Source organism: Hoplias malabaricus, chromosome 5 (assembly GCF_029633855.1).
Source record: "Hoplias malabaricus isolate fHopMal1 chromosome 5, fHopMal1.hap1, whole genome shotgun sequence".
Taxonomy (NCBI): domain Eukaryota; kingdom Metazoa; phylum Chordata; class Actinopteri; order Characiformes; family Erythrinidae; genus Hoplias; species Hoplias malabaricus.
Genome location: NC_089804.1, coordinates 12,777,871 through 12,797,065, shown reverse-complemented (window position 1 = coordinate 12,797,065; position 19,195 = coordinate 12,777,871). Strand labels below are relative to the sequence as shown.

Here is a 19,195-nt window from a genome sequence, read left to right as displayed (position 1 = left end):
ATACATTAATCTCCCAGCCAAAATCTTGGCCAGGATCTTATAATCCGTATTCAGTAGGGTAATGGGCCTGTAGTTGTTAAGAGAAGCCCTGTCCCCCTTCTTACACACCATCCGCACCAACCCCAACTTCATTGAGGGACACATCTCCCCATCCCTGAAGATGGAGTTGTACAAAGCCGCCAAAATTGGCACTAGGATATTACTAAAGGCTTTGTACAACTCAGACGGGAGCCCATCCCACCCCGGACTCTTTCCAGTCCTCAGGGCCGAGATGGCCTCCCGTACCTCATCCTCAGAGATGATCGCATCACACACCTCCAAGCAGTTCTGCGGCACCGCCGCAGAGACATGGCCCAACATATACTTTACCTCACTATCATTACACCCTCTACTCATGAACATATTTTCATAATACCTCTCTACCTCTTTTAATATATTATTTATCCCCCTTACCTGTCCTCCATCACTCCTCCTTACCTCCCCCAGGGCTGCAGATGACTGCCTCCTCTTTTCTAGATTGAAGAAGAAGGCAGTACATCTCTCTCCCTCTATCTCCCTCTTTGCCCGACTCCTTACCCATGCTCCTCTCCACTTCTTCTCCTCTATCATTTCCAATTTATGCTCTAATTCTATTATTTTATCCCCCTCTACCTCCCCTCCCGCCCTCAATTTCTCTAATTCCCTTCTTACCTTTCTTTCCTCCCCCTCCCTCCAATACTTCATCATACCCCCATATTTTCTTGAATATATTTTAATATCATATTTAATATTATCCCACCATACCCTTACCTCATCATAATAAAGGGGAGAGCCGACCTGACCTCGGATGATGTCCCCCACTGCCAAACTATAAAGTGGGTCCTCCAGGAAGGACGTGTTCAAAGCCCACACCCCAGGCCCCCTCTCAACCTCCGATGTTTCCATGACTATGGAGAGAAAGGAATGGTCACTCACCGATGTTTCCACGTATTTCACTGATGTTACCATGTGACCCCATCTCCTCTTGCAGAGTGCCAGATCTAAACGGCTTTGTTTGAGAGAGCCTTCCACCCACTGTTTTCGGGAGAAGACTCTCTCACCCTCATTCCTTTCTCTCCACACGTCCATGAGATCCTTGTCCTGCATCATGGCCCGGAGTGCTTCTCTGCCCACATCCGACCTGAAGCGCATCCCCTCAGGCAGGTCCGCTCTCCCCTGCACAGTATTAAAATCCCCCACAACGAGCACCCTCTTCCATCCCCGCAGCTTCTGGCTGAGGGCCTGGAAGAAAGTTGCCTTCTCCCTCTGATCGTTGGGGGCATGCAAACACACCAACAAAAACCCAAAATTACACAACACACACTCCACCCCTATACATTTCCCCATATTCAATTGGAAGACCATTCTTGCTCGCTCACACGCACCCCTCCGAACAAGAATGGCGACCCCACTCCCCAACCCTCCCTGACCTGCACTCGCAAACACCTCCCCATCCCATTCCCTTTTAACTATATCCTCATTCACTCCTCCCCATCCCGTTTCTTGTAAGCATATGAGATCTGCCCTTCCCAACATGGCCAAAACGCGCCGTAATTTCTCCAGGGACGTAAGGCCCCTGGCATTAAAAGAAACTAAATTTAGGGCCATCTTGGAAAAGACAGATCTCTATCCCCCCCACCTATATCATTATTTCTATACATCATTACACTAGACATTTTACACAATTAATCTATCCACTACTATCGTTATACCAAACCAGTAATATTATCCTTCTTACCCCCTGTGGTGAAATTGTGGAAGAGTACGTCCACTTGACGTACTCTCCTCATACCGTCCATCCCCTCCCCCCCTTTTCGTCCAATTTCTTTCCTCTCCCTAGCCCTTGCCAGGTTAGGCCGAGGTCTCATGGCCTGCCGTCCCTGAGGTGTGTTCTTCAAACCCGAGTCCTCCACAGCCCCTCGAGCCTCCTCCTCGGGTTCAAACGACGGCCTCTTATTAGTCACGTCTGGGTCAGTCCTTACCCCGTCCTGGTCTACGTCCATTTGCTCCCCCCATGACTTCGTCAGAGGGGATCTCTGATCGTCCTGTCTCACGTCCTGTTCGTACACCATCTTGTCAGTCTCAGTCCTTGTCTGTGGCCCGTTCTCGTGACCACCCTCAGTTTGCTCTTCTCTGCCCTCCACTTCAGGGCCCCTTTTGGCAGGGACTACCTCCTCAAACTCCCGTTCCACCTCCTCCTGTTCCCTCTGTCTCTTTTCCACCCTGTCCACCGGCTGCCTCTCTTTCTCGGCACTCTGTTGCGACTGCTCAGGCTGACCCACGCACACGCAACCCATCGGGGCCCTTCGGCAGTCCGGGCACTTTGCCGCCTTACACTCCCTCGCAAAGTGCCCCTGTTCGCCACACTCACGACACACGAAGTCGGGGCACTGCCTCATGACATGACCCGGCCTCATGCACTGGCGACATAATTTCTGCTGACGGTCGTGGAGCACTCTAAAGTACTGTGGCCCCTCCAGAGTCTCAAACCTCACGCTGTATGGTAGGCATGGCAGACTCGGTGGAAACCTGACTTTCACAAACCTCGTCCCGTCCGCCACCATCGTCCCCGGGAAATACCGCCTCTGGATCGGCCGCAGGATAGTCACGCCCCATACCCTCAGCTTCGCCATTATGTCCTCATCGGATATATAGGCCGGCAGATGTAAGAAAGACACCATATAATCCGTGCGCAGCATCCTGCGCACCGTATACACAGTGTCCCCGATCTTCAGACCATCCTCCAGCTTCTCCGCAGCGGCCTCCGAGTCCAGCGTGAGCTCGAACTCTCCCAACTTCTTGGGACGGAGTGCCAACAGACTCCCCGCTCCCAACAGACCCTCGACAGCCCTGATTATGTCAATCGGGGACACCGTTTTCGGGTCCGCGACCTCCAGTGCGACCGTGGCCTCTCGTGTGAACCGTGTCCCTGACCCTGGCCTCGATGTTCCCACTCGCCCCTCTGCAACCCCAGAGGGCCCCGCCACGGCCGCCTCTCGTGCTGCCGTTGCCGCCCTCCGTAGCATTGCCCTCCGCTCCTCCTCAGAGCCAGGATCCACGGTCTCACCAGGCCGCGTGCCACCCCCCTTCGCATGCCCACCACCTACTTGGGCCCCGACCGTTGTACCCTCCACCGGTACACTCTGGTTGCTTGAAGCCTGCACCACCTTCTTCCCCGGCCGCACCGCTTCCGAATGTGCTTGTGGGCCCATCGTCATCGCTGCTCCCTCTTGCCGCACAGAAAAGGCAGCTCCAGCAGTCAGGGTGGCGGTTTCTGCACACAGAGACACAGACACATTTTCAGTTCCTAAAACCCCAGGCTGATTCTCAGACCTGGGATTTGATTTGAACTTTGCTTTCATCGGCGGCCTGAGTCTACTCTCTCCCGCTGCAGCAGCAGGAACACCCCTCGCCACCAGTCCATCCAGGGAGAGTTCTCGAGTAGCCTCCACCTGTTGCCTCACCGCATTCTCCCCCTTCTTCTTCCCGTCCACAACCTCAGTCCCTCTATCTCCTCCCATTGGAGCCCGAACCCCCGTTCCTTTGACTGAGTCCTTAGGCACCCCCCTCTCCCGCAACCTCTCCTCCTTTCCGTCTCCCCCCAGTGTCTCTTCCCCCAGTCCAGCTCTCATACAGGCTTCCGAGGTCTCCCCCGCAAGCCTCCCCGTCTTGCTCCTCATCCTCTCAATCCCTCCCTTTGCCTGCTCCGCCTCATCCGAACTGTCATTTATAAAATCCACCAATTCATCATCGAAATACTCATCCCCACATTCAACATACTCCATCCCATCATCGCTCGATATCTCCACATCCTCCTTCTTTCTTCTAGCGACCGTTGCCGTTTTCGCCCCACTCTCTTCTCCTCTCCTCACCTCCATTCCTCTCCCGCTCCGTCCACCCTCTCCACCTTCCTCCTTTCTCCTCTCTTTCTCCGCCGCTTTACTCCCGCGACTCGATCCTCTTTCTCCCGCCGATCGCTCCACCTCTCTCTCTGCCGTCTCCTTCTCCCTCTCCGACGCCGCTCTCGCTGCCGACGCCGCCCTCTCTCCCGCCACAGTCACGGCTCCAGCGCCCTTCACCGCCGCAGCTCTCACACTCTCCACTCTCCCGTCCACCACCGCTGAGGCTTCAGCTTTCGCCGCCGACGCGGCTCCGGCTTTTCCCTTCCTCATTTTTCGCCGCGCCCTCACTCACACAGAGGTGCGCGGCGCGAACAAAACAAAACAAAAAAACGCGGTCAAAAACCGCTCTTCATTAACAAAAACCACACCACTAAGTCAAAAAACCTTTCATACAAAACAAAACCATCGAATACCCCTAACAAAAATCGCTCTAAACTCTTAAATTTTAATAACTTTCGCCTCCGATTCTACCTTCTCTCTGTAAAACGCCGCGCATGCGCGTCGGTCTTTCAAGGAGTGGTATGGCCGTAAGCGATTACTGCTGGCTGTAGACGACTATTTCTATATACTCTTCTAAGAGTAATACTTGTTTTAGAGCTGCCTGTAAACGGTAGACCACCTGACACCTCAAATGAAAATGATTGGCTTTCCAGTTCGTTTTTTTTTTTTTTGTAGTTTTCTTCTTCTCTTGTGTTCAAATGACTTTGGTTACTGCCTTTATAATAGAAACTTAAGCTAAAAAGCTTACAGCACCTAGTATTCCCAGGCAGTCTCCCATCCAAGTACTAACTAGGCCCAACTCTTCTTCGCTTCCGAGATCAGACGGGATCGGGCTTTCAAGGAGTGGTATGGCCGTAAGCGATTACTGCTGGCTGTAGACGACTATTTCTATATACTCTTCTAAGAGTAATACTTGTTTTAGAGCTGCCTGTAAACGGTAGACCACCTGACACCTCAAATGAAAATGATTGGCTTTCCAGTTCGTTTTTTTTTTTTTTTGTAGTTTTCTTCTTCTCTTGTGTTAAAAGACTGTGGTTACTGTCTTTATAATAGAAGCTTAAGCTAAAAAGCTTACAGCACCTAGTATTCCCAGGCAGTCTCCCATCCAAGTACTAACTAGGCCAAACTCTTCTTCGCTTCCGAGATCAGACGGGATCGGGCTTTCAAGGAGTGGTATGGCCGTAAGCGATCACTGCTGGCTGTAGAAGACTATTTCTATATACTCTTCTAAGAGTAATACTTGTTTTAGAGCTGCCTGTAAACGGTAGACCACCTGACACCTCAAATGAAAATGATTGGCTTTCCAGTTCGTTTTTTTTTTTTTGTTGTTGTTTTTTTTTAAGTTTTCTTCTTCTCTTGTGTTTAAATGACTTTGGTTACTGCCTTTATAATAGAAACTTAAGCTAAAAAGCTTACAGCACCTAGTATTCCCAGGCAGTCTCCCATCCAAGTACTAACTAGGCCCAACTCTTCTTCGCTTCCGAGATCAGACGGGATCAGGCTTTCAAGGAGTGGTATGGCCGTAAGCGATCACTCCTGGCTGTAGAAGACTATTTCTATATACTCTTCTAAGAGTAATACTTGTTTTAGATCTGCCTGTAAACGGTAGACCACCTGACACCTCAAATGAAAATGATTGGCTTTCCAGTTCGTTTTTTTTTTTTGTTGTTTTTTTTTTTAAGTTTTCTTCTTCTCTTGTGTTTAAATGACTGTGGTTACTGCCTTTATAATAGAAACTTAAGCTAAAAAGCTTACAGCACCTAGTATTCCCAGGCAGTCTCCCATCCAAGTACTAACTAGGCCCAACTCTTCTTCGCTTCCGAGATCAGACGGGATCGGGCTTTCAAGGAGTGGTATGGCCGTAAGCGATCACTCCTGGCTGTAGAAGACTATTTCTATATACTCTTCTAAGAGTAATACTTGTTTTAGATCTGCCTGTAAACGGTAGACCACCTGACACCTCAAATGAAAATGATTGGCTTTCCAGTTCGTTTTTTTTTTTGTTGTTGTTTTTTTTTTTTTAAGTTTTCTTCTTCTCTTGTGTTTAAATGACTTTGGTTACTGCCTTTATAATAGAAACTTAAGCTAAAAAGCTTACAGCACCTAGTATTCCCAGGCAGTCTCCCATCCAAGTACTAACTAGGCCCAACTCTTCTTCGCTTCCGAGATCAGACGGGATCGGGCTTTCAAGGAGTGGTATGGCCGTAAGCGATTACTGCTGGCTGTAGACGACTATTTCTATATACTCTTCTAAGAGTAATACTTGTTTTAGAGCTGCCTGTAAACGGTAGACCACCTGACACCTCAAATGAAAATGATTGGCTTTCCCGTTCGTTTTTTTTTTTTTTGTAGTTTTCTTCTTCTCTTGTGTTCAAATGACTTTGGTTACTGCCTTTATAATAGAAACTTAAGCTAAAAAGCTTACAGCACCTAGTATTCCCAGGCAGTCTCCCATCCAAGTACTAACCAGGCCCAACTCTTCTTCGCTTCCGAGATCAGACGGGATCGGGCTTTCAAGGAGTGGTATGGCCGTAAGCGATTACTGCTGGCTGTAGACGACTATTTCTATATACTCTTCTAAGAGTAATACTTGTTTTAGAGCTGCCTGTAAACGGTAGACCACCTGACACCTCAAATGAAAATGATTGGCTTTCCAGTTCATTTTTTTTTTTTTTGTAGTTTTCTTCTTCTCTTGTGTTAAATGACTGTGGTTACTGTCTTTATAATAGAAGCTTAAGCTAAAAAGCTTACAGCACCTAGTATTCCCAGGCAGTCTCCCATCCAAGTACTAACTAGGCCAAACTCTTCTTCGCTTCCGAGATCAGACAGGATCGGGCTTTCAAGGAGTGGTATGGCCGTAAGCGATCACTGCTGGCTGTAGAAGACTATTTCTATATACTCTTCTAAGAGTAATACTTGTTTTAGAGCTGCCTGTAAACGGTAGACCACCTGACACCTCAAATGAAAATGATTGGCTTTCCAGTTCGTTTTTTTTTTTTGTTGTTGTTTTTTTTTAAGTTTTCTTCTTCTCTTGTGTTTAAATGACTTTGGTTACTGCCTTTATAATAGAAACTTAAGCTAAAAAGCTTACAGCACCTAGTATTCCCAGGCAGTCTCCCATCCAAGTACTAACTAGGCCCAACTCTTCTTCGCTTCCGAGATCAGACGGGATCGGGCTTTCAAGGAGTGGTATGGCCGTAAGCGATCACTCCTGGCTGTAGAAGACTATTTCTATATACTCTTCTAAGAGTAATACTTGTTTTAGATCTGCCTGTAAACGGTAGACCACCTGACACCTCAAATGAAAATGATTGGCTTTCCAGTTCGTTTTTTTTTTTGTTGTTGTTTTTTTTTTTTTAAGTTTTCTTCTTCTCTTGTGTTTAAATGACTTTGGTTACTGCCTTTATAATAGAAACTTAAGCTAAAAAGCTTACAGCACCTAGTATTCCCAGGCAGTCTCCCATCCAAGTACTAACTAGGCCCAACTCTTCTTCGCTTCCGAGATCAGACGGGATCGGGCTTTCAAGGAGTGGTATGGCCGTAAGCGATTACTGCTGGCTGTAGACGACTATTTCTATATACTCTTCTAAGAGTAATACTTGTTTTAGAGCTGCCTGTAAACGGTAGACCACCTGACACCTCAAATGAAAATGATTGGCTTTCCAGTTCGTTTTTTTTTTTTTTGTAGTTTTCTTCTTCTCTTGTGTTCAAATGACTTTGGTTACTGCCTTTATAATAGAAACTTAAGCTAAAAAGCTTACAGCACCTAGTATTCCCAGGCAGTCTCCCATCCAAGTACTAACTAGGCCCAACTCTTCTTCGCTTCCGAGATCAGACGGGATCGGGCTTTCAAGGAGTGGTATGGCCGTAAGCGATTACTGCTGGCTGTAGACGACTATTTCTATATACTCTTCTAAGAGTAATACTTGTTTTAGAGCTGCCTGTAAACGGTAGACCACCTGACACCTCAAATGAAAATGATTGGCTTTCCAGTTCGTTTTTTTTTTTTTGTAGTTTTCTTCTTCTCTTGTGTTAAATGACTGTGGTTACTGTCTTTATAATAGAAGCTTAAGCTAAAAACCTTACAGCACCTAGTATTCCCAGGCAGTCTCCCATCCAAGTACTAACTAGGCCAAACTCTTCTTCGCTTCCGAGATCAGACGGGATCGGGCTTTCAAGGAGTGGTATGGCCGTAAGCGATCACTGCTGGCTGTAGAAGACTATTTCTATATACTCTTCTAAGAGTAATACTTGTTTTAGAGCTGCCTGTAAACGGTAGACCACCTGACACCTCAAATGAAAATGATTGGCTTTCCAGTTCGTTTTTTTTTTTTGTTGTTGTTTTTTTTTAAGTTTTCTTCTTCTCTTGTGTTTAAATGACTTTGGTTACTGCCTTTATAATAGAAACTTAAGCTAAAAAGCTTACAGCACCTAGTATTCCCAGGCAGTCTCCCATCCAAGTACTAACTAGGCCCAACTCTTCTTCGCTTCCGAGATCAGACGGGATCAGGCTTTCAAGGAGTGGTATGGCCGTAAGCGATCACTCCTGGCTGTAGAAGACTATTTCTATATACTCTTCTAAGAGTAATACTTGTTTTAGATCTGCCTGTAAACGGTAGACCACCTGACACCTCAAATGAAAATGATTGGCTTTCCAGTTCGTTTTTTTTTTTTTTTGTAGTTTTCTTCTTCTCTTGTGTTAAATGACTGTGGTTACTGTCTTTATAATAGAAGCTTAAGCTAAAAAGCTTACAGCACCTAGTATTCCCAGGCAGTCTCCCATCCAAGTACTAACTAGGCCAAACTCTTCTTCGCTTCCGAGATCAGACGGGATCGGGCTTTCAAGGAGTGGTATGGCCGTAAGCGATCACTGCTGTCTGTAGAAGACTATTTCTATATACTCTTCTAAGAGTAATACTTGTTTTAGAGCTGCCTGTAAACGGTAGACCACCTGACACCTCAAATGAAAATGATTGGCTTTCCAGTTCGTTTTTTTTTTTTGTTGTTGTTTTTTTTTAAGTTTTCTTCTTCTCTTGTGTTTAAATGACTTTGGTTACTGCCTTTATAATAGAAACTTAAGCTAAAAAGCTTACAGCACCTAGTATTCCCAGGCAGTCTCCCATCCAAGTACTAACTAGGCCCAACTCTTCTTCGCTTCCGAGATCAGACGGGATCGGGCTTTCAAGGAGTGGTATGGCCGTAAGCGATCACTGCTGGCTGTAGAAGACTATTTCTATATACTCTTCTAAGAGTAATACTTGTTTTAGATCTGCCTGTAAACGGTAGACCACCTGACACCTCAAATGAAAATGATTGGCTTTCCAGTTCGTTTTTTTTTTTGTAGTTTTCTTCTTCTCTTGTGTTTAAATGACTGTGGTTACTGCCTTTATAATAGAAACTTAAGCTAAAAAGCTTACAGCACCTAGTATTCCCAGGCAGTCTCCCATCCAAGTACTAACTAGGCCCAACTCTTCTTCGCTTCCGAGATCAGACGGGATCGGGCTTTCAAGGAGTGGTATGGCCGTAAGCGATCACAGCTGGCTGTAGAAGACTATTTCTATATACTCTTCTAAGAGTAATACTTGTTTTAGATCTGCCTGTAAACGGTAGACCACCTGACACCTCAAATGAAAATGATTGGCTTTCCAGTTCGTTTTTTTTTTTTGTAGTTTTCTTCTTCTCTTGTGTTTAAATGACTGTGGTTACTGCCTTTATAATAGAAACTTAAGCTAAAAAGCTTACAGCACCTAGTATTCCCAGGCAGTCTCCCATCCAAGTACTAACTAGGCCCAACTCTTCTTCGCTTCCGAGATCAGACGGGATCGGGCTTTCAAGGAGTGGTATGGCCGTAAGCGATCACAGCTGGCTGTAGAAGACTATTTCTATGTACTCTTCTAAGAGTAATACTTGTTTTAGATCTGCCTGTAAACGGTAGACCACCTGACACCTCAAATGAAAACGATTGGCTTTCCAGTTCGTTTTTTTTTTTTGTTGTTTTTTTTTTTTAAGTTTTCTTCTTCTCTTGTGTTTAAATGACTGTGGTTACTGCCTTTATAATAGAAACTTAAGCTAAAAAGCTTACAGCACCTAGTATTCCCAGGCAGTCTCCCATTCAAGTACTAACTAGGCCCAACTCTTCTTCGCTTCCGAGATCAGACGGGATCGGGCTTTCAAGGAGTGGTATGGCCGTAAGCGATTACTGCTGGCTGTAGACGACTATTTCTATATACTCTTCTAAGAGTAATACTTGTTTTAGAGCTGCCTGTAAACGGTAGACCACCTGACACCTCAAATGAAAATGATTGGCTTTCCAGTTCGTTTTTTTTTTTTTGTAGTTTTCTTCTTCTCTTGTGTTAAATGACTGTGGTTACTGTCTTTATAATAGAAGCTTAAGCTAAAAAGCTTACAGCACCTAGTATTCCCAGGCAGTCTCCCATCCAAGTACTAACTAGGCCAAACTCTTCTTCGCTTCCGAGATCAGACTGGATCGGGCTTTCAAGGAGTGGTATGGCCGTAAGCGATCACTGCTGGCTGTAGAAGACTATTTCTATATACTCTTCTAAGAGTAATACTTGTTTTAGATCTGCCTGTAAACGGTAGACCACCTGACACCTCAAATGAAAATGATTGGCTTTCCAGTTCGTTTTTTTTTTTTGTTGTTGTTTTTTTTTAAGTTTTCTTCTTCTCTTGTGTTTAAATGACTTTGGTTACTGCCTTTATAATAGAAACTTAAGCTAAAAAGCTTACAGCACCTAGTATTCCCAGGCAGTCTCCCATCCAAGTACTAACTAGGCCCAACTCTTCTTCGCTTCCGAGATCAGACGGGATCGGGCTTTCAAGGAGTGGTATGGCCGTAAGCGATCACTGCTGGCTGTAGAAGACTATTTCTATATACTCTTCTAAGAGTAATACTTGTTTTAGATCTGCCTGTAAACGGTAGACCACCTGACACCTCAAATGAAAATGATTGGCTTTCCAGTTCGTTTTTTTTTTTGTAGTTTTCTTCTTCTCTTGTGTTTAAATGACTGTGGTTACTGCCTTTATAATAGAAACTTAAGCTAAAAAGCTTACAGCACCTAGTATTCCCAGGCAGTCTCCCATCCAAGTACTAACTAGGCCCAACTCTTCTTCGCTTCCGAGATCAGACGGGATCGGGCTTTCAAGGAGTGGTATGGCCGTAAGCGATCACAGCTGGCTGTAGAAGACTATTTCTATGTACTCTTCTAAGAGTAATACTTGTTTTAGATCTGCCTGTAAACGGTAGACCACCTGACACCTCAAATGAAAACGATTGGCTTTCCAGTTCGTTTTTTTTTTTTGTTGTTTTTTTTTTTTAAGTTTTCTTCTTCTCTTGTGTTTAAATGACTGTGGTTACTGCCTTTATAATAGAAACTTAAGCTAAAAAGCTTACAGCACCTAGTATTCCCAGGCAGTCTCCCATTCAAGTACTAACTAGGCCCAACTCTTCTTCGCTTCCGAGATCAGACGGGATCGGGCTTTCAAGGAGTGGTATGGCCGTAAGCGATTACTGCTGGCTGTAGACGACTATTTCTATATACTCTTCTAAGAGTAATACTTGTTTTAGAGCTGCCTGTAAACGGTAGACCACCTGACACCTCAAATGAAAATGATTGGCTTTCCAGTTCGTTTTTTTTTTTTTGTAGTTTTCTTCTTCTCTTGTGTTAAATGACTGTGGTTACTGTCTTTATAATAGAAGCTTAAGCTAAAAAGCTTACAGCACCTAGTATTCCCAGGCAGTCTCCCATCCAAGTACTAACTAGGCCAAACTCTTCTTCGCTTCCGAGATCAGACTGGATCGGGCTTTCAAGGAGTGGTATGGCCGTAAGCGATCACTGCTGGCTGTAGAAGACTATTTCTATATACTCTTCTAAGAGTAATACTTGTTTTAGATCTGCCTGTAAACGGTAGACCACCTGACACCTCAAATGAAAATGATTGGCTTTCCAGTTCGTTTTTTTTTTTTGTTGTTGTTTTTTTTTAAGTTTTCTTCTTCTCTTGTGTTTAAATGACTTTGGTTACTGCCTTTATAATAGAAACTTAAGCTAAAAAGCTTACAGCACCTAGTATTCCCAGGCAGTCTCCCATCCAAGTACTAACTAGGCCCAACTCTTCTTCGCTTCCGAGATCAGACGGGATCGGGCTTTCAAGGAGTGGTATGGCCGTAAGCGATCACTGCTGGCTGTAGAAGACTATTTCTATATACTCTTCTAAGAGTAATACTTGTTTTAGATCTGCCTGTAAACGGTAGACCACCTGACACCTCAAATGAAAATGATTGGCTTTCCAGTTCGTTTTTTTTTTTGTAGTTTTCTTCTTCTCTTGTGTTTAAATGACTGTGGTTACTGCCTTTATAATAGAAACTTAAGCTAAAAAGCTTACAGCACCTAGTATTCCCAGGCAGTCTCCCATCCAAGTACTAACTAGGCCCAACTCTTCTTCGCTTCCGAGATCAGACGGGATCGGGCTTTCAAGGAGTGGTATGGCCGTAAGCGATCACAGCTGGCTGTAGAAGACTATTTCTATATACTCTTCTAAGAGTAATACTTGTTTTAGATCTGCCTGTAAACGGTAGACCACCTGACACCTCAAATGAAAATGATTGGCTTTCCAGTTCGTTTTTTTTTTTTTGTAGTTTTCTTCTTCTCTTGTGTTTAAATGACTGTGGTTACTGCCTTTATAATAGAAACTTAAGCTAAAAAGCTTACAGCACCTAGTATTCCCAGGCAGTCTCCCATCCAAGTACTAACTAGGCCCAACTCTTCTTCGCTTCCGAGATCAGACGGGATCGGGCTTTCAAGGAGTGGTATGGCCGTAAGCGATCACAGCTGGCTGTAGAAGACTATTTCTATGTACTCTTCTAAGAGTAATACTTGTTTTAGATCTGCCTGTAAACGGTAGACCACCTGACACCTCAAATGAAAACGATTGGCTTTCCAGTTCGTTTTTTTTTTTTGTTGTTTTTTTTTTTTAAGTTTTCTTCTTCTCTTGTGTTTAAATGACTGTGGTTACTGCCTTTATAATAGAAACTTAAGCTAAAAAGCTTACAGCACCTAGTATTCCCAGGCAGTCTCCCATTCAAGTACTAACTAGGCCCAACTCTTCTTCGCTTCCGAGATCAGACGGGATCGGGCTTTCAAGGAGTGGTATGGCCGTAAGCGATTACTGCTGGCTGTAGACGACTATTTCTATATACTCTTCTAAGAGTAATACTTGTTTTAGAGCTGCCTGTAAACGGTAGACCACCTGACACCTCAAATGAAAATGATTGGCTTTCCAGTTCGTTTTTTTTTTTTTGTAGTTTTCTTCTTCTCTTGTGTTAAATGACTGTGGTTACTGTCTTTATAATAGAAGCTTAAGCTAAAAAGCTTACAGCACCTAGTATTCCCAGGCAGTCTCCCATCCAAGTACTAACTAGGCCAAACTCTTCTTCGCTTCCGAGATCAGACTGGATCGGGCTTTCAAGGAGTGGTATGGCCGTAAGCGATCACTGCTGGCTGTAGAAGACTATTTCTATATACTCTTCTAAGAGTAATACTTGTTTTAGAGCTGCCTGTAAACGGTAGACCACCTGACACCTCAAATGAAAATGATTGGCTTTCCAGTTCGTTTTTTTTTTTTTTGTAGTTTTCTTCTTCTCTTGTGTTAAATGACTGTGGTTACTGTCTTTATAATAGAAGCTTAAGCTAAAAAGCTTACAGCACCTAGTATTCCCAGGCAGTCTCCCATCCAAGTACTAACTAGGCCAAACTCTTCTTCGCTTCCGAGATCAGACGGGATCGGGCTTTCAAGGAGTGGTATGGCCGTAAGCGATCACTGCTGGCTGTAGAAGACTATTTCTATATACTCTTCTAAGAGTAATACTTGTTTTAGAGCTGCCTGTAAACGGTAGACCACCTGACACCTCAAATGAAAATGATTGGCTTTCCAGTTCGTTTTTTTTTTTTGTTGTTTTTTTTTTTTAAGTTTTCTTCTTCTCTTGTGTTTAAATGACTTTGGTTACTGCCTTTATAATAGAAACTTAAGCTAAAAAGCTTACAGCACCTAGTATTCCCAGGCAGTCTCCCATCCAAGTACTAACTAGGCCCAACTCTTCTTCGCTTCCGAGATCAGACGGGATCGGGCTTTCAAGGAGTGGTATGGCCGTAAGCGATCACAGCTGGCTGTAGAAGACTATTTCTATGTACTCTTCTAAGAGTAATACTTGTTTTAGATCTGCCTGTAAACGGTAGACCACCTGACACCTCAAATGAAAACGATTGGCTTTCCAGTTCGTTTTTTTTTTTTGTTGTTTTTTTTTTTTAAGTTTTCTTCTTCTCTTGTGTTTAAATGACTGTGGTTACTGCCTTTATAATAGAAACTTAAGCTAAAAAGCTTACAGCACCTAGTATTCCCAGGCAGTCTCCCATTCAAGTACTAACTAGGCCCAACTCTTCTTCGCTTCCGAGATCAGACGGGATCGGGCTTTCAAGGAGTGGTATGGCCGTAAGCGATTACTGCTGGCTGTAGACGACTATTTCTATATACTCTTCTAAGAGTAATACTTGTTTTAGAGCTGCCTGTAAACGGTAGACCACCTGACACCTCAAATGAAAATGATTGGCTTTCCAGTTCGTTTTTTTTTTTTTGTAGTTTTCTTCTTCTCTTGTGTTAAATGACTGTGGTTACTGTCTTTATAATAGAAGCTTAAGCTAAAAAGCTTACAGCACCTAGTATTCCCAGGCAGTCTCCCATCCAAGTACTAACTAGGCCAAACTCTTCTTCGCTTCCGAGATCAGACTGGATCGGGCTTTCAAGGAGTGGTATGGCCGTAAGCGATCACTGCTGGCTGTAGAAGACTATTTCTATATACTCTTCTAAGAGTAATACTTGTTTTAGATCTGCCTGTAAACGGTAGACCACCTGACACCTCAAATGAAAATGATTGGCTTTCCAGTTCGTTTTTTTTTTTTGTTGTTGTTTTTTTTTAAGTTTTCTTCTTCTCTTGTGTTTAAATGACTTTGGTTACTGCCTTTATAATAGAAACTTAAGCTAAAAAGCTTACAGCACCTAGTATTCCCAGGCAGTCTCCCATCCAAGTACTAACTAGGCCCAACTCTTCTTCGCTTCCGAGATCAGACGGGATCGGGCTTTCAAGGAGTGGTATGGCCGTAAGCGATCACTGCTGGCTGTAGAAGACTATTTCTATATACTCTTCTAAGAGTAATACTTGTTTTAGATCTGCCTGTAAACGGTAGACCACCTGACACCTCAAATGAAAATGATTGGCTTTCCAGTTCGTTTTTTTTTTTGTAGTTTTCTTCTTCTCTTGTGTTTAAATGACTGTGGTTACTGCCTTTATAATAGAAACTTAAGCTAAAAAGCTTACAGCACCTAGTATTCCCAGGCAGTCTCCCATCCAAGTACTAACTAGGCCCAACTCTTCTTCGCTTCCGAGATCAGACGGGATCGGGCTTTCAAGGAGTGGTATGGCCGTAAGCGATCACAGCTGGCTGTAGAAGACTATTTCTATGTACTCTTCTAAGAGTAATACTTGTTTTAGATCTGCCTGTAAACGGTAGACCACCTGACACCTCAAATGAAAACGATTGGCTTTCCAGTTCGTTTTTTTTTTTTGTTGTTTTTTTTTTTTAAGTTTTCTTCTTCTCTTGTGTTTAAATGACTGTGGTTACTGCCTTTATAATAGAAACTTAAGCTAAAAAGCTTACAGCACCTAGTATTCCCAGGCAGTCTCCCATTCAAGTACTAACTAGGCCCAACTCTTCTTCGCTTCCGAGATCAGACGGGATCGGGCTTTCAAGGAGTGGTATGGCCGTAAGCGATTACTGCTGGCTGTAGACGACTATTTCTATATACTCTTCTAAGAGTAATACTTGTTTTAGAGCTGCCTGTAAACGGTAGACCACCTGACACCTCAAATGAAAATGATTGGCTTTCCAGTTCGTTTTTTTTTTTTTGTAGTTTTCTTCTTCTCTTGTGTTAAATGACTGTGGTTACTGTCTTTATAATAGAAGCTTAAGCTAAAAAGCTTACAGCACCTAGTATTCCCAGGCAGTCTCCCATCCAAGTACTAACTAGGCCAAACTCTTCTTCGCTTCCGAGATCAGACTGGATCGGGCTTTCAAGGAGTGGTATGGCCGTAAGCGATCACTGCTGGCTGTAGAAGACTATTTCTATATACTCTTCTAAGAGTAATACTTGTTTTAGATCTGCCTGTAAACGGTAGACCACCTGACACCTCAAATGAAAATGATTGGCTTTCCAGTTCGTTTTTTTTTTTTGTTGTTGTTTTTTTTTAAGTTTTCTTCTTCTCTTGTGTTTAAATGACTTTGGTTACTGCCTTTATAATAGAAACTTAAGCTAAAAAGCTTACAGCACCTAGTATTCCCAGGCAGTCTCCCATCCAAGTACTAACTAGGCCCAACTCTTCTTCGCTTCCGAGATCAGACGGGATCGGGCTTTCAAGGAGTGGTATGGCCGTAAGCGATCACTGCTGGCTGTAGAAGACTATTTCTATATACTCTTCTAAGAGTAATACTTGTTTTAGATCTGCCTGTAAACGGTAGACCACCTGACACCTCAAATGAAAATGATTGGCTTTCCAGTTCGTTTTTTTTTTTGTAGTTTTCTTCTTCTCTTGTGTTTAAATGACTGTGGTTACTGCCTTTATAATAGAAACTTAAGCTAAAAAGCTTACAGCACCTAGTATTCCCAGGCAGTCTCCCATCCAAGTACTAACTAGGCCCAACTCTTCTTCGCTTCCGAGATCAGACGGGATCGGGCTTTCAAGGAGTGGTATGGCCGTAAGCGATCACAGCTGGCTGTAGAAGACTATTTCTATATACTCTTCTAAGAGTAATACTTGTTTTAGATCTGCCTGTAAACGGTAGACCACCTGACACCTCAAATGAAAATGATTGGCTTTCCAGTTCGTTTTTTTTTTTTGTAGTTTTCTTCTTCTCTTGTGTTTAAATGACTGTGGTTACTGCCTTTATAATAGAAACTTAAGCTAAAAAGCTTACAGCACCTAGTATTCCCAGGCAGTCTCCCATCCAAGTACTAACTAGGCCCAACTCTTCTTCGCTTCCGAGATCAGACGGGATCGGGCTTTCAAGGAGTGGTATGGCCGTAAGCGATCACAGCTGGCTGTAGAAGACTATTTCTATGTACTCTTCTAAGAGTAATACTTGTTTTAGATCTGCCTGTAAACGGTAGACCACCTGACACCTCAAATGAAAACGATTGGCTTTCCAGTTCGTTTTTTTTTTTTGTTGTTTTTTTTTTTAAGTTTTCTTCTTCTCTTGTGTTTAAATGACTGTGGTTACTGCCTTTATAATAGAAACTTAAGCTAAAAAGCTTACAGCACCTAGTATTCCCAGGCAGTCTCCCATTCAAGTACTAACTAGGCCCAACTCTTCTTCGCTTCCGAGATCAGACGGGATCGGGCTTTCAAGGAGTGGTATGGCCGTAAGCGATTACTGCTGGCTGTAGACGACTATTTCTATATACTCTTCTAAGAGTAATACTTGTTTTAGAGCTGCCTGTAAACGGTAGACCACCTGACACCTCAAATGAAAATGATTGGCTTTCCAGTTCGTTTTTTTTTTTTTGTAGTTTTCTTCTTCTCTTGTGTTAAATGACTGTGGTTACTGTCTTTATAATAGAAGCTTAAGCTAAAAAGCTTACAGCACCTAGTATTCCCAGGCAGTCTCCCATCCAAGTACTAACTAGGCCAAACTCTTCTTCGCTTCCGAGATCAGACTGGATCGGGCTTTCAAGGAGTGGTATGGCCGTAAGCGATCACTGCTGGCTGTAGAAGACTATTTCTATATACTCTTCTAAGAGTAATACTTGTTTTAGAGCTGCCTGTAAACGGTAGACCACCTGACACCTCAAATGAAAATGATTGGCTTTCCAGTTCGTTTTTTTTTTTTTTGTTGTTGTTTTTTTTTAAGTTTTCTTCTTCTCTTGTGTTTAAATGACTTTGGTTACTGCCTTTATAATAGAAACTTAAGCTAAAAAGCTTACAGCACCTAGTATTCCCAGGCAGTCTCCCATCCAAGTACTAACTAGGCCCAACTCTTCTTCGCTTCCGAGATCAGACGGGATCGGGCTTTCAAGGAGTGGTATGGCCGTAAGCGATCACTGCTGGCTGTAGAAGACTATTTCTATATACTCTTCTAAGAGTAATACTTGTTTTAGATCTGCCTGTAAACGGTAGACCACCTGACACCTCAAATGAAAATGATTGGCTTTCCAGTTCGTTTTTTTTTTTTGTAGTTTTCTTCTTCTCTTGTGTTTAAATGACTGTGGTTGCTGCCTTTATAATAGAAACTTAAGCTAAAAAGCTTACAGCACCTAGTATTCCCAGGCAGTCTCCCATCCAAGTACTAACTAGGCCCAACTCTTCTTCGCTTCCGAGATCAGACGGGATCGGGCTTTCAAGGAGTGGTATGGCCATAAGCGATCACTGCTGGCTGTAGAAGACTATTTCTATATACTCTTCTAAGAGTAATACTTGTTTTAGATCTGCCTGTAAACGGTAGACCACCTGACACCTCAAATGAAAATGATTGGCTTTCCAGTTCGTTTTTTTTTTTGTTGTTTTTTTTTTTTAAGTTTTCTTCTTCTCTTGTGTTTAAATGACTGTGGTTACTGCCTTTATAATAGAAACTTAAGCTAAAAAGCTTACAGCACCTAGTATTCCCAGGCAGTCTCCCATCCAAGTACTAACTAGGCCCAACTCTTCTTCGCTTCCGAGATCAGACGGGATCGGGCTTTCAAGGAGTGGTATGGCCGTAAGCGATCACTGCTGGCTGTAGAAGACTATTTCTATATACTCTTCTAAGAGTAATACTTGTTTTAGATCTGCCTGTAAACGGTAGACCACCTGACACCTCAAATGAAAATGATTGGCTTTCCAGTTCGTTTTTTTTTTTGTAGTTTTCTTCTTCTCTTGTGTTTAAATGACTGTGGTTACTGCCTTTATAATAGAAACTTAAGCTAAAAAGCTTACAGCACCTAGTATTCCCAGGCAGTCTCCCATCCAAGTACTAACTAGGCCCAACTCTTCTTCGCTTCCGAGATCAGACGGGATCGGGCTTTCAAGGAGTGGTATGGCCGTAAGCGATCACAGCTGGCTGTAGAAGACTATTTCTATATACTCTTCTAAGAGTAATACTTGTTTTAGATCTGCCTGTAAACGGTAGACCACCTGACACCTCAAATGAAAATGATTGGCTTTCCAGTTCGTTTTT

General features: G+C 43.4%; 33 non-coding genes and 11 pseudogenes across 33 annotated transcripts; all 44 read right to left on the bottom strand.

Annotated features, from left to right (window-relative positions):
* Window positions 1–4,661: 4,661 nt before the first annotated feature.
* On the bottom strand, window positions 4,662–4,780 carry LOC136698647 (5S ribosomal RNA). Its single transcript, XR_010803219.1, has one exon. It is a non-coding gene; the product is annotated as a 5S ribosomal RNA (ribosomal RNA).
* A 208-nt stretch (window positions 4,781–4,988) lies between these two features.
* Window positions 4,989–5,107, bottom strand: LOC136698396 (5S ribosomal RNA; annotated as a pseudogene).
* Window positions 5,108–5,329: 222 nt separating this feature from the next.
* Window positions 5,330–5,448, bottom strand: LOC136698255 (5S ribosomal RNA). Its single transcript, XR_010803020.1, has one exon. It is a non-coding gene; the product is annotated as a 5S ribosomal RNA (ribosomal RNA).
* A 220-nt stretch (window positions 5,449–5,668) lies between these two features.
* Window positions 5,669–5,787, bottom strand: LOC136698646 (5S ribosomal RNA). Its single transcript, XR_010803218.1, has one exon. It is a non-coding gene; the product is annotated as a 5S ribosomal RNA (ribosomal RNA).
* Window positions 5,788–6,011: 224 nt separating this feature from the next.
* LOC136698645 (5S ribosomal RNA) lies at window positions 6,012–6,130 on the bottom strand. The gene has a single exon (XR_010803217.1). It is a non-coding gene; the product is annotated as a 5S ribosomal RNA (ribosomal RNA).
* Window positions 6,131–6,338: 208 nt separating this feature from the next.
* Window positions 6,339–6,457, bottom strand: LOC136698250 (5S ribosomal RNA). The gene has a single exon (XR_010803016.1). It is a non-coding gene; the product is annotated as a 5S ribosomal RNA (ribosomal RNA).
* Window positions 6,458–6,664: 207 nt separating this feature from the next.
* LOC136698516 (5S ribosomal RNA) lies at window positions 6,665–6,783 on the bottom strand (annotated as a pseudogene).
* A 221-nt stretch (window positions 6,784–7,004) lies between these two features.
* Window positions 7,005–7,123, bottom strand: LOC136698644 (5S ribosomal RNA). Its single transcript, XR_010803216.1, has one exon. It is a non-coding gene; the product is annotated as a 5S ribosomal RNA (ribosomal RNA).
* A 224-nt stretch (window positions 7,124–7,347) lies between these two features.
* On the bottom strand, window positions 7,348–7,466 carry LOC136698643 (5S ribosomal RNA). The gene has a single exon (XR_010803215.1). It is a non-coding gene; the product is annotated as a 5S ribosomal RNA (ribosomal RNA).
* Window positions 7,467–7,674: 208 nt separating this feature from the next.
* On the bottom strand, window positions 7,675–7,793 carry LOC136698642 (5S ribosomal RNA). The gene has a single exon (XR_010803214.1). It is a non-coding gene; the product is annotated as a 5S ribosomal RNA (ribosomal RNA).
* Window positions 7,794–7,999: 206 nt separating this feature from the next.
* Window positions 8,000–8,118, bottom strand: LOC136698513 (5S ribosomal RNA; annotated as a pseudogene).
* Window positions 8,119–8,339: 221 nt separating this feature from the next.
* LOC136698254 (5S ribosomal RNA) lies at window positions 8,340–8,458 on the bottom strand. The gene has a single exon (XR_010803019.1). It is a non-coding gene; the product is annotated as a 5S ribosomal RNA (ribosomal RNA).
* A 208-nt stretch (window positions 8,459–8,666) lies between these two features.
* Window positions 8,667–8,785, bottom strand: LOC136698395 (5S ribosomal RNA; annotated as a pseudogene).
* Window positions 8,786–9,006: 221 nt separating this feature from the next.
* Window positions 9,007–9,125, bottom strand: LOC136698641 (5S ribosomal RNA). Its single transcript, XR_010803213.1, has one exon. It is a non-coding gene; the product is annotated as a 5S ribosomal RNA (ribosomal RNA).
* A 205-nt stretch (window positions 9,126–9,330) lies between these two features.
* LOC136698640 (5S ribosomal RNA) lies at window positions 9,331–9,449 on the bottom strand. Its single transcript, XR_010803212.1, has one exon. It is a non-coding gene; the product is annotated as a 5S ribosomal RNA (ribosomal RNA).
* A 206-nt stretch (window positions 9,450–9,655) lies between these two features.
* Window positions 9,656–9,774, bottom strand: LOC136698639 (5S ribosomal RNA). The gene has a single exon (XR_010803211.1). It is a non-coding gene; the product is annotated as a 5S ribosomal RNA (ribosomal RNA).
* A 221-nt stretch (window positions 9,775–9,995) lies between these two features.
* LOC136698994 (5S ribosomal RNA) lies at window positions 9,996–10,114 on the bottom strand. The gene has a single exon (XR_010803555.1). It is a non-coding gene; the product is annotated as a 5S ribosomal RNA (ribosomal RNA).
* A 206-nt stretch (window positions 10,115–10,320) lies between these two features.
* Window positions 10,321–10,439, bottom strand: LOC136698539 (5S ribosomal RNA; annotated as a pseudogene).
* A 221-nt stretch (window positions 10,440–10,660) lies between these two features.
* LOC136698637 (5S ribosomal RNA) lies at window positions 10,661–10,779 on the bottom strand. Its single transcript, XR_010803209.1, has one exon. It is a non-coding gene; the product is annotated as a 5S ribosomal RNA (ribosomal RNA).
* A 205-nt stretch (window positions 10,780–10,984) lies between these two features.
* LOC136698636 (5S ribosomal RNA) lies at window positions 10,985–11,103 on the bottom strand. Its single transcript, XR_010803208.1, has one exon. It is a non-coding gene; the product is annotated as a 5S ribosomal RNA (ribosomal RNA).
* A 221-nt stretch (window positions 11,104–11,324) lies between these two features.
* On the bottom strand, window positions 11,325–11,443 carry LOC136698993 (5S ribosomal RNA). The gene has a single exon (XR_010803554.1). It is a non-coding gene; the product is annotated as a 5S ribosomal RNA (ribosomal RNA).
* A 206-nt stretch (window positions 11,444–11,649) lies between these two features.
* LOC136698536 (5S ribosomal RNA) lies at window positions 11,650–11,768 on the bottom strand (annotated as a pseudogene).
* Window positions 11,769–11,989: 221 nt separating this feature from the next.
* On the bottom strand, window positions 11,990–12,108 carry LOC136698635 (5S ribosomal RNA). The gene has a single exon (XR_010803207.1). It is a non-coding gene; the product is annotated as a 5S ribosomal RNA (ribosomal RNA).
* A 205-nt stretch (window positions 12,109–12,313) lies between these two features.
* LOC136698634 (5S ribosomal RNA) lies at window positions 12,314–12,432 on the bottom strand. The gene has a single exon (XR_010803206.1). It is a non-coding gene; the product is annotated as a 5S ribosomal RNA (ribosomal RNA).
* Window positions 12,433–12,639: 207 nt separating this feature from the next.
* LOC136698633 (5S ribosomal RNA) lies at window positions 12,640–12,758 on the bottom strand. Its single transcript, XR_010803205.1, has one exon. It is a non-coding gene; the product is annotated as a 5S ribosomal RNA (ribosomal RNA).
* Window positions 12,759–12,979: 221 nt separating this feature from the next.
* LOC136698992 (5S ribosomal RNA) lies at window positions 12,980–13,098 on the bottom strand. Its single transcript, XR_010803553.1, has one exon. It is a non-coding gene; the product is annotated as a 5S ribosomal RNA (ribosomal RNA).
* A 206-nt stretch (window positions 13,099–13,304) lies between these two features.
* Window positions 13,305–13,423, bottom strand: LOC136698535 (5S ribosomal RNA; annotated as a pseudogene).
* A 207-nt stretch (window positions 13,424–13,630) lies between these two features.
* Window positions 13,631–13,749, bottom strand: LOC136698394 (5S ribosomal RNA; annotated as a pseudogene).
* Window positions 13,750–13,970: 221 nt separating this feature from the next.
* LOC136698632 (5S ribosomal RNA) lies at window positions 13,971–14,089 on the bottom strand. The gene has a single exon (XR_010803204.1). It is a non-coding gene; the product is annotated as a 5S ribosomal RNA (ribosomal RNA).
* A 221-nt stretch (window positions 14,090–14,310) lies between these two features.
* LOC136698991 (5S ribosomal RNA) lies at window positions 14,311–14,429 on the bottom strand. Its single transcript, XR_010803552.1, has one exon. It is a non-coding gene; the product is annotated as a 5S ribosomal RNA (ribosomal RNA).
* A 206-nt stretch (window positions 14,430–14,635) lies between these two features.
* Window positions 14,636–14,754, bottom strand: LOC136698534 (5S ribosomal RNA; annotated as a pseudogene).
* A 221-nt stretch (window positions 14,755–14,975) lies between these two features.
* On the bottom strand, window positions 14,976–15,094 carry LOC136698631 (5S ribosomal RNA). Its single transcript, XR_010803203.1, has one exon. It is a non-coding gene; the product is annotated as a 5S ribosomal RNA (ribosomal RNA).
* A 205-nt stretch (window positions 15,095–15,299) lies between these two features.
* LOC136698630 (5S ribosomal RNA) lies at window positions 15,300–15,418 on the bottom strand. Its single transcript, XR_010803202.1, has one exon. It is a non-coding gene; the product is annotated as a 5S ribosomal RNA (ribosomal RNA).
* A 221-nt stretch (window positions 15,419–15,639) lies between these two features.
* On the bottom strand, window positions 15,640–15,758 carry LOC136698990 (5S ribosomal RNA). The gene has a single exon (XR_010803551.1). It is a non-coding gene; the product is annotated as a 5S ribosomal RNA (ribosomal RNA).
* Window positions 15,759–15,964: 206 nt separating this feature from the next.
* On the bottom strand, window positions 15,965–16,083 carry LOC136698533 (5S ribosomal RNA; annotated as a pseudogene).
* Window positions 16,084–16,304: 221 nt separating this feature from the next.
* LOC136698629 (5S ribosomal RNA) lies at window positions 16,305–16,423 on the bottom strand. The gene has a single exon (XR_010803201.1). It is a non-coding gene; the product is annotated as a 5S ribosomal RNA (ribosomal RNA).
* A 205-nt stretch (window positions 16,424–16,628) lies between these two features.
* Window positions 16,629–16,747, bottom strand: LOC136698628 (5S ribosomal RNA). Its single transcript, XR_010803200.1, has one exon. It is a non-coding gene; the product is annotated as a 5S ribosomal RNA (ribosomal RNA).
* A 206-nt stretch (window positions 16,748–16,953) lies between these two features.
* LOC136698626 (5S ribosomal RNA) lies at window positions 16,954–17,072 on the bottom strand. Its single transcript, XR_010803198.1, has one exon. It is a non-coding gene; the product is annotated as a 5S ribosomal RNA (ribosomal RNA).
* A 220-nt stretch (window positions 17,073–17,292) lies between these two features.
* LOC136698989 (5S ribosomal RNA) lies at window positions 17,293–17,411 on the bottom strand. The gene has a single exon (XR_010803550.1). It is a non-coding gene; the product is annotated as a 5S ribosomal RNA (ribosomal RNA).
* Window positions 17,412–17,617: 206 nt separating this feature from the next.
* Window positions 17,618–17,736, bottom strand: LOC136698532 (5S ribosomal RNA; annotated as a pseudogene).
* A 223-nt stretch (window positions 17,737–17,959) lies between these two features.
* On the bottom strand, window positions 17,960–18,078 carry LOC136698624 (5S ribosomal RNA). The gene has a single exon (XR_010803197.1). It is a non-coding gene; the product is annotated as a 5S ribosomal RNA (ribosomal RNA).
* Window positions 18,079–18,284: 206 nt separating this feature from the next.
* Window positions 18,285–18,403, bottom strand: LOC136698970 (5S ribosomal RNA). The gene has a single exon (XR_010803531.1). It is a non-coding gene; the product is annotated as a 5S ribosomal RNA (ribosomal RNA).
* A 220-nt stretch (window positions 18,404–18,623) lies between these two features.
* LOC136698623 (5S ribosomal RNA) lies at window positions 18,624–18,742 on the bottom strand. Its single transcript, XR_010803196.1, has one exon. It is a non-coding gene; the product is annotated as a 5S ribosomal RNA (ribosomal RNA).
* A 205-nt stretch (window positions 18,743–18,947) lies between these two features.
* LOC136698622 (5S ribosomal RNA) lies at window positions 18,948–19,066 on the bottom strand. The gene has a single exon (XR_010803195.1). It is a non-coding gene; the product is annotated as a 5S ribosomal RNA (ribosomal RNA).
* Window positions 19,067–19,195: the final 129 nt, after the last annotated feature.